General features: G+C 39.0%; 1 pseudogene; it reads left to right on the plus strand.

Annotated features, from left to right (window-relative positions):
- Window positions 1–12,964, plus strand: part of LOC132870702 (NACHT, LRR and PYD domains-containing protein 12-like) — a 64,402-nt pseudogene that overhangs the window by 4,578 nt on the left and 46,860 nt on the right.

Below are 12,964 nucleotides of genomic sequence, written 5' to 3' on the forward strand. Positions count from 1 at the left end.
CACGATACAAATCAAATCCCAATCCAGGCTTCACAGGACCAGACTGATGAGACGGTGCTGACACAAAACATTACATTTTAAAGTGTAAAACATTTTTATTTGTAAAGGCAGCAAATCAAACCACTGCAATATCAATCTAGTCGGGGTGTTAAACTCAGATCCTGTGTCAAATACAGGTGTTTATTTTAACCTGCATTTCAGACCGTGGTCAATCCAGCCGTGATAGAAACTGGAGTGCGCGTATGTATATACAGCGGTTTACTGTAACTACCTTCAGATGGCTCCACTACAGATCTGCTGTGAATTCTGGATAGTGTGAAAATGTTAAGCAGTCATGTTCTACAGGCTGTTTCAGTTTTATTGTTTCCAAGTTCACACGGGCCGAATGAAACGAGGCTGTGGGCCTGGAGTTTGACCCCATGTGCCATAACACTTCCTTCTGATTAGCTTCACTTTCTGGACTGTTCAGTCAGCGTGCTTTGAGGCAGTTAGGTTTCCACTCTATAACTCTGTGCTCTGTGGGCTACAACCTCTGGTGCTGCCACCTAGTGTGTAAGAAGAGGTAGAGCTCAGAAAGAACATTGAACAGAAATATCAAAATACATGATATGAGCAGCAAATTCGTCTCTCCCAGTGTTTTGTGTTGTGATATTTGAGACAATGAAATTCTGTCTCATGCCTCCTCTATAATGTTGTACAGTAAACTCCAGATGAAGAGATCAGACTCACCAGAACCCAGCTGTGTCTCCATGAAGACTGATGGGTCTATGGGTCTTCCTTTGTACTTCAACAGTAGAAACTCCTCATCTGTCCACAGGTAACATCCCATAATTCTCATAGTTAAAGTCACTGTAGAGAGAAGGACTGTGTTACACATTCCTTTATCCAGTCCAGATCATCATCAGCATGTTGATTATTCATCAGTTTGTGATACTTTAATTAGGTCCTAATGCTGCTACAGTACTTTCACTCAACATTTTAGAGTAATTAATATCAATAACTGCACAGTTCAGTGTTTCACAGCGTCACATACAGGATAAGGCAGAAAGTGCATCTGGATGTGACACTAAGTCAGAGTAATTGCAAACAAGATAATTAAAATAACCAGTAATAATTAATAATAACCAGTGTAAATGGTGTATATAAAGGAGTGTCTATAATGTTGTACAGTAAACTCCAGATGAAGAGATCAGACTCACCAGAACCCAGCTGTGTCTCCATGAAGAGTGATGGGTCTATGGGTCTTCCTTTGTACTTCAACAGTGGAAACCCCTCATCTGTCCACAGGTAACATCCCATAATTCTCATAGTTAAAGTCACAGTTAAAGGCTGTGCTACACTGTCATTAGCAGCTATTTTGATTGAATATATATGATGATTATCATTTTAGTGTACAGTTTTTATGATATAATAGTTTCTTAGTCTTTAGTAATTCAGCAAGACTTTCAGGAAATGCTTTTGAGGAGTGTAAACATTTATGAAGGTCAAAATGTTTTACAGGTAACGTCTTAAATGCTGAAGCAAGAAATGCTAACATAAGCAAAAAAACAATATGGAATTACTACTACGACTACCATTATTAATATTAATACACTGCAGTTAAAATCCCGGCCCCATTGAGATCGCTGTTACTTGGCCGTGTCTCCATGAAAAGCAATGTGTCTGAGTGTTTCTGTAAAATATAATAGAAAATGGAGACCCTTTATATGAACACAATGACTATTTACCATAAATCACATCACTGATATTACAGTATTTATTAATAATAATGAAAATCAGCATTTTCCTCAACCTGAACTCCCACCTCCCAAAAACATATCAGTAGGTCGACTGATCACTAAATTGCCCCTAAAATGATGGACTGGTGGATCATCCAGGGTGGAGTATAATTCTGGATCCAGTTACAGGTTTTATACCTGTGAACATTTCTGGCCGGCTTTCTGAAAAATACACATCTGCTGTTGTATCCATTTAAAACACATTATCTGTTCATTCTGCATGATGGAGTGATATTCTGTTCCATCCCGAATTACCACATAGGTAGGAAAAACAAGAAACTGGGGCAGATATTTTTTTTTCTCCAGTTCCACAATATTTTTGTCGTGTTGTATTCAGCACTGTGCTCTCTAAATGTTAATGCACTCATAAAGAATTATTGTAGTAAAATTAGGGCTAAAGTTTAGATTGTAGGTTTAAAGTGATGAAAGTTATCGTCTTTAACAGCAACAATGTTTTGTTCCCAGTGATTTACAGAAGGCAGGAGACAGAATAAAAAAGATCTTCATCACAGATACTGGGTAAGATCAAACCCAACACCATGACTGTGACACTGATGCACTGGTATTATAAACCTCTCTGCTGTTATTTCATAGAGACTGATTAGATTATAGAAAACATACAGGAGAATAAAACAAATGCACAGTGAGAACATCATAAAGAACTATCTGTGGAAACCAGTCAGAAAAACTGTGATCTTAAACTGTAATAATTGGAGCCCATGTCTCACCATGTCTTCCTCCTTCACCCTGTCACACAGACACGCCCCAGAATCTGCTGCTGGAAATGAAGTCCAGAAAAAGTTCAAATTAAATCTGATGAAGAAGTTTCAGTGTTTAAATGGAGTGATAATAAAGCAGGAAAACCGAGTGCTCCTGAATGAGATCTACACAGAGCTCTACATCACAGAGGGAGACAGTGAAGACGTCAATAAAGAACATGAGGTGAGACAGATCGAGGCAGCGTCCAGGAGAAAAACAACAGAGGAAACACCAATCAAATGCAACGACATCTTTAAGCCCTTATCTGAAGAAGACGAACCCATCAGAACTGTAGTGACAAAGGGAGTGGCTGGTATCGGAAAAACAGTCTCTGTGCAGAAGTTCATTGTGGACTGGGCTGAAGGGAAAGCAAATCAGGACGTCCACCTCATATTTCCACTTCCTTTCAGAGAGCTGAATCTGATGAAGGACCAAAAACTGAGTCTGAGGGAGCGCCTTCATGTCTGTTTCAAGGAAACCAAAGAAGCAGAAATGTCCAGGTTGGGAAAGGTTCTGTTCATTTTTGATGGATTGGACGAGTGTCGTTTCCCTCTGGATTTCCAGAACACAGTGAGTGTGTGTGATGTAACTGAATCAGCATCAGTGCGTGTGCTGCTGATAAACCTGATCAAAGGGAATCTGCTTCCCTCTGCTCTCATCTGGATCACCTCCCGACCAGCAGCAACTGATCAAATCCCCCCTGAGTATGTCCATCGAGTCACAGAGGTATGAGGGTTCAATGACCCCCAGAAGGAGGAGTACTTCAGGAAGCGGGTCAGTGATCAGAGCCTGGCCGAGAACATCATCACACACCTGAAGTCATTAAGAAGCCTCTACATCATGTGTCACATCCCAGTCTTCTGCTGGATTTCAGCCGCTGTTCTAGAGAGAATGTTGGGTGAAGCAGAGAGTGGCGAGATCCCCAAGACTCTGACTGAAATGTACACACACTTCCTCATCATTCAGACAAACATCATCAGAGGAAAGTACTCAAAGAAGCAGGAGAGTGATGAAGAAATGCTTCTCAAACTGGGAAAACTGGCTTTTGAGCAGCTGGAGAAAGGCAACCTGATCTTCTATGAGGAAGACCTGAGAGAGTGTGGCATTGATGTGACAGAAGCAGCAGTGTACTCAGGTGTGTGTACGCAGATCTTCAGAGAGGAGGTTGGGCTTCACCAGAGTAAAGTGTACTGCTTTGTTCATCTGAGTGTTCAGGAGCATCTCGCAGCTCTGTATGTGCATCTGACCTTCATGAAGGAAAAGAGAAATGTTCTTGTTCAGAGTCAGTCCTTTGAGACAGTTTCAGATTTACACAAGTGTGCTGTAGATCAGACCTTAAAAAGTCAGACTGGACATCTGGATCTGTTCCTCCGCTTTCTTCTGGGTCTCTCACTGGAGTCCAATCAGAAACTTTTACATGCCTTAGTAACACAGACAGGAAGTAGCTCCCAGAGCACAGAGGAAACAGTTCAGTACATTAAGGAGAAGATCAGTGAGAATCTTCCTGCAGAAAAATCCATCAATCTGTTCCACTGTCTGAATGAACTGGGTGATGATTCTCTAGTGGAGGAAATCCAACGCTACCTGAAATCTGGAAAACAAAGTGAACTCTCTGCTTCACAGTGGTCTGCTCTGGTGTTTGTGTTACTGACTTCAGCACAGGAGCTGGAGGAGTTTGACCTGAGTAAATATACCAGGACAGAGAAGATAACAGATCGGGTTCTTGTGAGGGTGATGCCTGTGATTGCAGCATCCAGAAAAGCAATGTAAGTAAAGCTGAATATAACTGTTCTACTGTTCCACTGTTAGAAAGAGAGAAACTGAAAGCACTTGGACAAATCTGCACTTTGGGACAAAATCCACAACTCCATTACTCAAGTGAAAGTAAAGATCCTTCTGGTCAAATGTTATTCAAAAATACTTTTTTTTTAAGGATTCATTTTTTTTCTCATGTCAAGGTGTTGTTGGATTGTTGCCATGATGCATTTACAGAATCTAATAACTCAGAAACAACCTCCTGAATGCAGTGACTTGCTTGTAGATCCTGTAGAATAAAAAGTGTGTAGAATATGATACAGAGCCTGTAGAAATTGAGGGAGAACAGTTGCATGTAGAATTGAATAATACTGAAGGGCAGCTATTAAACATGTGGAGACCAGTTGGTCATTTAAGGAGAAAAACATTTACATGGCAGCCAACTAATGAGACTTACAAACAACAAATTTCCAAAAATGAAGCAAATAATCACACAATTTTATAGTTGGAGTTATTTACAATGTTTACAAATTACACCACTGTTGTCGGCTCCAGTGTCCAATAAACACAGAGGGGTGGGGGTTTTTTTGTTTGTTTTTTCTGTGCAAAACCTTCACCGTGTTTAGTTTGAAAATCTTTTTCTTCACATCTTTGTACATTACATTTCACTAATAACAAATTTAATGATGCAGACACTGGACCAGTAGAACCATGTGGAGTTTAGTCATACAAAATTATAATTTTAAAATCTTTACTGTTATTATGACCTGATAAAAGGTTTTATTCAAGTGGAAAAACAGACTTTCACAGAGAACTCATTAGAAACACCATTCTTATTTACTTTTATGACATTATAATATAAATTTATTACATGCTTATTATTCTTTTGTTTAAATATCCTGATATCGTTTATAAATTAAATTTTTTTGTTCCGTTGACCCTCACAGCTTTTGTTCTTTTCCCTGCTGTAGCTCTGTGATTTTATTGATTTCAGGTCAGACAGGGAGAGACAACACACAGACCCCGTTTACACGTAGCCGGGTATCTATAAAAACGGATATTTATTTATGCGGTTGCACCCATCATTTACACGTAAACGGAGGTTTCAGTCACTGAAAACGGCTGCTTTTGAAAACTCCGGGCAAAGTGAAGATTTGTGAAAACTCTGTTTTCATGCCTGCGTGTACATAGCGGAAAACTGAGTTTTCTCAGTGTTAGTTGAGAAAACGGAGTTTTAACATTGTGATCTGACAGTCCCTCCTCCTTGGCTTTCAGATCTCTGGTTGGCTTTCTATTTGTTTGACACGTTTTTGACAGCCTTCCCTGGCTGTTTTTGAGCATTGTGTAAACGGAATTATTTTCTAGTACGGGGAGAAGATACCCGTTTTCATAAATTCCCGGCTATGTGTAAACGAAGTAACAGAGTGTAAGGGGAAGAACATGTCCAGTCTGTAAATCACTGGCACCAGGAACAAATAAGGAGCACCTGGGAGAAAAAACACACTCTGTTAGCCAGCAAGCTCATCATGAGCATCTCCATAAAACTCCTTCAGCACTGGGCTGTGATCATTTCAGTCGCTCACTAATTAGAGAACAAATCAAATGTCTGATCTGTTCAGATAAATATGACTCTGCCTCAAACTCTGCCTGCTTCATCTAAACCTGACTTTTGAAACTCTTTTCCTTTCTCCTCTTATAAATATTTTAGATCAGACTCTTATTTCCCGATTTGGTGATCAGATTTGATGTTGCGTGTTTATCCCATGTGTCAGTGATGACGTGCGCAGCAGAAAACTCAAATCCGAACAGCTCGAACTGTGAATTACTGTTACAGCATTTCAGTGTATTGTCGACTCGGAGTTTGTACTTTTGTCATTTATGAAAATGAAATGGTGCAGTGAAAGATTTGAGGACCTGTTTGATCATTTGTGTGAGTTTATTATGTATTACAGTATTTTATTTCCTTCAGGATCAGTTGTGATAGAATTAAAGGGAGAAGCGCTGAAGCTCTGGTCTCAGTGCTCAACTCAGAAACCTCCAGGCTGAGAGAACTGCATCTGACTGTGAAGACACTGGATCTGACTGGGAATAAACTAGAAGACTCAGGAGTGAAGCGTCTCTGTGCTGGACTGGAGAATCCTCACTGTAAAGTGGAGACACTGGGGTAAGATCATCTCTCTGAGAGTCACAATAACTCACTAAAGCAGCAGTTAATAGGTGTATACAGGGTAAGTCCAGGCCAAAAAGACCCTATATTTTGAAAATTGGTTGCAGCAATATTTTTATTTTAATGGTGGAATTTACTGATGATAAATATATGTAAATCAAAATAAGTTTTAAAAATTTCAGCTTTCTAGACCTAGATTTCTTTTTTTTTTTTTTAATTTATGCCATTTTGAAAAATGGCTAAATTAGACGAGAATGTACCCCCTAAATCCTCACCAGGGATTTTTGGGATTTTACATGCATTTTTCTCAGCTTCTAGGCTACACAGAGGTTTGAAATTTGGTAAATTAACTCCCTACACTGCAAAAACTAGCCTTCCTAATATAAGGAAAAACATAATAAATTTGAGAACATTTAGACTGTAATCAAGTGAAATAATCTGCCAGTGCAGTAAGATAATTACACTTGGTAAGACATCTTGGAATAAGTCAGTTGCAATCTAGAACTAGGTTTAATAATCTCAAAATTGGTGTCTTGTTTTCTTCTAATAAGAAATGCTAGATCGTTTCAACTATTCAAGATATTTTCACTTGCTAAGATGTCATTTTTTTGCAGTGTACATGTTGGTAATTTGGTAGGTAAACACAGAGCCGTCTATCTAGAAAATCCTGGCCATAGATACTTCCTAAAAATGCTAAAAATTAAGAAAAACGCATGAGTGAGTGGGGTTTAGGGCTCTAAAATTCTAGAAAACAAATGTATTCATCTCCTATTACTACCTGGTCTTATTATAAACCAGATTGCCTGGTCACTTATATAATGGGAGCTCTCAAGATAGAATATTTCCAGAAATATAGCAGATTCCATTACATACCCCACAAATGCATCCTGTCTTTAAGATCCTGAATGGAAAGGAAGCACAGGTAGCACAGGTCTGCAACTTGGTAGCTTCATTAATTCAATCATGACAAACATGAAGTGTCATCTTCTTGTTATTTGTGCATCATTCTCTTTTTTTTTTCAATCCCAAATCATCCATTTTTAATGCCCTTGAATTTGTGTGTATTGACCCTTCCCACTCACGTGACCCTCGTAAACGCGACCGCATTTTGGACATGAAGAAATAACGATTTATGGCACAGACCCTTTCGGTTCTCGCTCATCTAGCTGCTACAATGACTGCTTAGACTGCAACAATAATACCTAACACACATTTAAGTATCCGTCGTAAAGACATGAAACTCGTCGAGTGACGAGTGTGTTCATTGATAAGCTAACACAATCTAAAAGTAGACATACCATCACACTGCCCTGGCGCTGTGTACAGTTTACCTTCTATGGTTAGTGCACTCACTATTTGCCATTACTTTCTCCAACCCAGTGTTCGAACTATGCCGATATTTTCGGGGGCTCCCTTTTTTTCCCTGGGGGGTGCTTGCGCTTGTCTCAGAGCGCGGATCTCCAAACACATGAGAAGCCTATCTCACGCACATATCACGCGGACTCCACACCTCCACACACGCATCGCGTCTGAAGTCATAACTCATCAGGGGAAATCGTGTCCGCATTGGCATGTTCAAAAAACAACCTCGCGTCAACAATGATACCACACGCAAGAAAAAAAAACAGTCAGGCTACTCAACACATCTGATCCACAGCAGCACCAAAGCATCACTGGAAATCATGTCAACAACCAATCTTCCATTTCAACACGCGTCAACAAACAAATGGCACCACAAACATGAACGAATCGGTCAGGCTACCGATTCCAAACCCACAGCAGACGAATAATTAAATGCATCTTACCTTAAAGCAGAATCGACCGCAAAGGAAGTCTGTTGGTACACTTCCTTTCTACTAGTTTGTGTCCCCAACCTGGCAGCAGCAGTCGTTGTCATATCGGTTTATTTTATCTTTGATGTAAACACAACACTTCGGATATGCAAATGCTTCCCGTTACACACGACTGCTATGTCAATAAACATCATTTTGCCAATATTTTAGAGACCATCCATCTTCTCCGTCGGTCAGCATCTGTCGGGATCCGATAAAATGATAAATCTTGCCTTGTGTGTTGATGGTTACTACATCCAGGAGCACAACAATATAATGGCATGATGGAAGTCTTGCTGAAAATAAAAACTTTCTTTGATGGCTATATTCCTTTCAATGCTTCGCCGTCGTTCCTCGTTGTTGGCTGTGGTAGACTAATGATAGTTCATGTCCAAAATGGCGGCCGCATTTGTCATGACGTCACGTGGGAAGGGTCTATAGATGAAAACAGACAGACAGGAAATATCATCAAATAAAAAGTGATTTAAAATGCATGTATATAATTTATAATACTGGTGTATTATGATCTATGGAAAATTATAAATACTGATAAGTCTCTTTCAGAAATGCAGCTGTAAACAGACAATACAACCAATATCAGTCATGACAAACATATGAATAGGAGAGTACTGCATCTGTGATCTTAAATGACTTTTTCCTGGTCAAGTATATAGTTATTTGTGAACTGTATAGAATACATGTAACAGCAAAAACAACAAATTCGAGGGCATTAAAAATGGATAATTTGGGATTGAAAAAAAAGAGAATGATGCACAAATAACAAGATGACACCATGTTTGTAGTGATTGAATTAATGAAACTACCAAGGTGCAGACTTGTGCTTCATTTCCATTCAGAATCTTAAAGATATGATAATTTTTGTGGCGTATGTAATGGAATCTGCTATATTTCTGGAAATATTCTATCTAGAGAGCTCCCATTATACAAGTGACCAGGCAATCTGGTTTATAATAAGACCAGGTAGTGATAAATGAATACATTTGTTTTCTAGTATTTTAGGGCCCTAAACCCCACTCATGAGTGTGTTTTTCTTAAGTTATGGCATTTTAGGAAGTACCGATGGGCAGGATTTTCTAGATGGAAGGCTCTATATGTTCCTTCCAGATTAACAACATCTAGAGAGTTAATTTGCCAGATTTCAAACCTCTGTGTAGCCCAGAACCTGAGAAAAATGCATTTAAAATACCTGGCGAGGATTTAGGGGGTACATTCTGGTCTAATTTCAGTAATTTCAAAATGACCTAGTTCATTAAATACACAGAATATGACCCCGAAATTTATCAGTTCATATTTCACCAGTATCTATTGCCAAAAGCTCTCTCAAAGAAAATCAATCTGGTGCTGCAACCACCATCCAGTTATTTGGCATGGACCGACCCTACAATATTATCAATTAAGACTTTCTGTAAAAGTAAAACATGCAGAACAAATATTTTAGTCAGGAAGTGATCATTTCTCCTCAGAATCACTTTTACTTTAAAGAAATAATTAAAAAGTTTTTACAATTAAATATGTGATCATTAAAAATCCAGTCAAGCAGAAATAAATTCTCCAAAACCTGACTCTTCACTTAAACCTTTAAATTATTGACTTTTTGCTGAATCATTTGCACCTCGAGTAAACTTAATGTCAGTAACAGTGGTAATGTTTGAGTCATTATTAATAATAGCTTGTGATTGGTGAAGAGAATAGAGACAGTCCAACATGAGAGACATCATCTTCACAACCACTATTACACCAAGATGAAAATCTGTTGATGAAGTGTGTGTCATTGTGTCTCTGCAGGTTGCGGGGTTGTGGTGTCTCAGATGAAGGCTGTGCTGCTCTGAGTTCAGCTCTGAGATCAAACCCCTCACACCTGAGAGACCTGGATCTGACTCATAATAATCTGGGAGACTCAGGAGAGAAGCGTCTCTGTGCTGTACTGGAGAATCCTCACTGTAAACTGGAGACACTGGGGTAAGATCATCTCTCTGAGAGTCACATGACCTGCTCCTCAGTAAGACACATTCTCTAATAGTGAGACTGAAGCAGAGGTTTTAGGTTCATCATCAATGTCCTGAGGAGGAAGATTGTTTCTTTTCACTGCACACTGATGATTTGTCACAGAGTCTTTGGGTCAGATGGACGTATGTGAGAAGCTGCAGCACAAAATGGGACTTGATCCGACTGCAGTGTGTCTGAAAATTATGACTTTATATTTAGAAATTAATGAAAATGAATTATCTCCAGATTATAAAAAAGTTCCCAACTGACCGTCTCAGATTTGCTTCATACTTTTTGAATAAAGTCACTATTCCCAATAAATAGTGTGTAAAATTCCAGGCTTGTATCTGCATTAGTTTCTGAGATATCGAGGCTTTTAACAGGCAGCGTGGCTCGAATTTTACTGTAAAAACAAATGAAACAGAAAAAATTACAAAGACTTTCGAGTTGCATGAAATTTTCAAGGACAGTGTGGAATGTCAAGCTTCAATGTGACCCCCCCCCCCCCCAAAAAAAAAAAAGTTAAACCCAGGAACCCCCGTAAATCCAGCCCTGACATGGATATAATTATTGTGGTGGTGTTTTTTTGTTGTTGTTGTTTGTTTTTTTTTTTTTTTTTTGTTATTGTCCTCCACAGTTTATTGTTGATGAAATTAAATAATGAAGATGAGCTCAAAGTGCAGACCTTCAGCTTTATTTTGAGGAAACTTGCATCCAGATTGGGTGAATGGTGTTGAAATTACAGCACTGTTTATATGTGCTCCCTCTTTTTGAGGGATAAAAAGTAATTAGACAAACGAACATCATCATAAATTACACTGACATTTTTTATTCCTCCGACACTGAGCAGTGAAACCGGTATGTTTTCGGGTTTTCTGTCCATTTTTTCTGAAATTCTTGTTCGCACGCTGTCTCAAGAACGAGTGGCTGAATGTTTGTAGGATTTATATGGAATAATCATTGTTTACTTCTCTGATTCTACAATAATATAAATCTATAGTGTTCTATAAATGCACTCTGTAGACTCTGGAGAAACAAGTTTATTGCCCCTGTGTAGTGCACTATAAGTCTAGTAGAGAACCATCTGAGATTCAGTCTCTCTCTCTCTCTCTCTCTCTCTCTGATTAAAGTTCATGGTCTCTCTGCTGTTCTCTGTTCAGCTTCAGCTGCTGATGGTTTAAAATCACACAGAACAGAGGAGAGAAACTCAATATAACACTCAGTATTATCATTATTGATTACGCCGTTAGGCCACACCAATTTAATTAGTTGGTTCTCGGATTTTTTCAGGAAAAATATGAAGCAAGCGGGTGAAATAAAAATAAAATTTAAAAAATGCTCCGATGGTAAAATTAGCAGTGGAAATGGACCAAACAATACAGGCAAACCAGTAAACAGAATTTCAACACACCTGTCAAAGATTTTACGCTTCTGTTTGCTGAATATCCTAACAATCACAAACACAGGCTTTGCAGGACTCCCCTCCACAGGCATGTTTCTTCCACAAGTCTTTATCGAAAGTGAAAGGGGCGATTTGATTGGTTTTCGACGTCACGTGACCTCACATCATGTGACCTTTTCTTTTGGCGGGAGTTTGATTTTGATTTTATTTTATCTTTTTCATTTTGCATTTTCTTCAAGCAGCGATTCCGAGAACCAACTAATTGAATTGGTGTGGCCTTAATGAGAATAAACAGGTGATATTAAATCCTCATGACATTCTGAATAATAACATTAATTTTACACTCATCATGTTTAAAGTAAGAATTAAACCAAGATGAAAATCTGTTGATGAAGTGTGTGTCATTGTGTCTCTGCAGGTTGTGTGGTTGTGGTGTCTCAGATGAAGGCTGTGCTGCTCTGAGTTCAGCTCTGAGATCAAACCCCTCACACCTGAGAGAACTGAATCTGACTAATAATAATCTGGGAGACTCAGGAGTGAAGCGTCTCTGTGCTGTACTGGAGAATCCTCACTGTAAACTGGAGATACTGAGGTAAGATCATCTCTCTGAGAGTCACATGACCTGCTCCTCCCTTCCAGAAAAACCACATGAACTTCACATGTGATTTTGCACATGGGAAACGTGGTTTTGGCCCAATTTTATGTGAATCACATGTGGGAATGTTTTCCACATGTGCTTTACATGGTAACACGTTACAAAATCTGATACCATGTATTCCACATGTTACCACATGTTTCTTAATGTTTCTTAAACATTGGCGGCTGCAGAGTCGGGCTGCAAGATTTCCCGACACTTGTTTAAGATGCCAAACTTCATAGTAAGGAGAAAATAATTCGACAGTATTTAGTGCCTCGTCAGTCTCAAAAATTAATAGTGAAGGACCAACGCGAATTAAGTCCCAAAAAAAATCTCGTAGGCCTATATTTTACATTTTCAAAAAAGTCCGGAATTGAAAGTCAGTCAGTGGAGTGTAATGAAGTGTCTCATTCATTCACTAAACATAAAAGGTCGGAAAACAGTGGAAGCCAATACTCCGAAGCTCAAAATTCAGGAAAGTGGCTCCAGTGTCGCAAGTGCACAAGAACAGTTATTTGAAAGTTAACCTGATGAATTTGTGCGTGCGATTTCATGAAGAACCAGGACAATTGGCATTCGGTGAAAGATTCACACCTATGATTCATTATATTCGCGCGCGCCCTCTCG

The sequence above is a fragment of the Neoarius graeffei genome, chromosome 22, assembly GCF_027579695.1.
Source record: "Neoarius graeffei isolate fNeoGra1 chromosome 22, fNeoGra1.pri, whole genome shotgun sequence".
Classification (NCBI taxonomy): Eukaryota; Metazoa; Chordata; class Actinopteri; order Siluriformes; family Ariidae; genus Neoarius; species Neoarius graeffei.